We start from the raw sequence: 1,876 nt of genomic DNA on the forward strand, positions 1-1,876 counted from the left end.
ATTTTACCCGCTGTATTAGCTTGGTACTAGCACGACAAACAAGCTAAATTGAGGTCCTCCATCCATATTTTCAGTTGCAGACTGAGTCATTTTTGTGTTCCCCTCTTAAATATATTAGCTTGGTACTAGCACGACAAACAAGCTAAACTGAGGTCCTCCATCTATATTTTCAGTTACAGGCATTTCTACCTTCTCCTCTCTGTCAACGCTCTCTGGTTTCATTTAAAAGAGTCGATCATCAGATATTGTCCAAGATTAACCTTCAGGGTGGATATAGCTCGCTAGCAGCCTCGCACCGAGGACCTATCCACGTCATCATTTACCCAGAATGCTTTGTGTGGAAATAAAATGTCCCCGTCCGTGTTGAAATATTTTTACATTTTTTTTTACAAAACTAAACATCCTACAGTATTTTTACAGTCTTTATTTTACAGTTAAATATATATGTCTAATGTTACAACTAATCAGGGATCCCTTTAAGTATTTTACCCATTTTGTCACGTAACTGGTATATTTGTCACCCGTCGCAGAGGCAGGGGACTTAGAAAAGCTCTCCATCCTTCTGTACGTTACAATTTCAGAAAGCTGCAGCTTTCACATAGAAAAGCTAAAATACTGTACATCAAACTTGGTATGAGTCATCCATGTCAGATGCCCGACCATACCATGTGGTCATCAAAGCCCCGCCCCCTGACAACCGGAAGTTACCTTTGTTTTTTTGCTTGGAAAGCTTCATCTCTGACTCTCTTGACCTAAACAGCAACAATTTGTGTCAGAACATACAAAGTTGATCTCACTTGCGTTCTAGCACAAAGACTTTTTGCTGAAAGGCGTGGTCATGGCAGTGTGGCCCCCTAACCTAACCAGCCCCTGTGAGCAAAAGGTGTGAATCAGGGCCCCAACGATACCAACACAAAGAGGGAAAAAACAAAAACAAGGGGTCTTTGAGCCCCGCCTGCATTCACTACATACACATGACACGACACCTAAGAACCACAGCATCCAAATCAATAAGTCAGGTGATGGGTCACATGACCCTCTATGAACAATAGAGCTAATCAAGCCTATTGTTAGACGATGGTCCTCTTTTACATGTGACTAACCTGTTTGTCCATGTGGAGGCGGAGCTTATAAGGCTGAGTTCACCTGAAACTCATCAGACTGAAGAAGTCTCTTGGAGGAGAGATGAAACGTTTCACTAAAGAAGAACCATCCAGAGGACCTACTTGTGTTTTATTTTTGAGTCTAGAACCAAAATTAGAAAAATCTTGTCTCTGTCCAAATATATATATATAGACTAACTGTATGTATTGCTGGAATGTGATGTGATTTGTGTCACACAGGTGTGATGGAGTGAGTTCAATCCAATAGGATGTCAGAATGGTTTATATTTACACTTCTCATCCAACCACAATCGAATTCACTCTATCCATGGACTCCATGTATCTTGATGGATTTATATTTGTTTTATTTTTTCTGAACAATGAAAAGATGGAATAAAAACAAGTCAAAGTTACATAGAAATGAAATACTTTTTGCATTTTAAAAAAGTAATGAGTAGAAAGTACAGCTAACTGAATTTAAAATGTAAGGAGTAAAAAGTAGGCTGAAAAATAATTACTCCACTAAAGTATATATAACCAAAATTTCCACAGTAAAGTAACTAACAAAGTATTTGTACTTAGTTGCTTGACACCTCTGGTCATTGATTATTTATTTTCAGACACTTCAACAGTTTTCGTTGGTAAACAAACACCTGGTGGTCGGCTGATATCCAGTGGCTCCTGCAGAATTTGTTTTTTCAGGAGGGCCCAAGGGGGGCCACTGAAAAACCAGGGGTGGCCCACCAAAACTAATATCTATAACAGAAATTTAT

Source organism: Austrofundulus limnaeus, unplaced genomic scaffold, assembly GCF_001266775.1.
Source record: "Austrofundulus limnaeus strain Quisiro unplaced genomic scaffold, Austrofundulus_limnaeus-1.0 Scaffold275, whole genome shotgun sequence".
NCBI classification, from domain to species: Eukaryota; Metazoa; Chordata; class Actinopteri; order Cyprinodontiformes; family Rivulidae; genus Austrofundulus; species Austrofundulus limnaeus.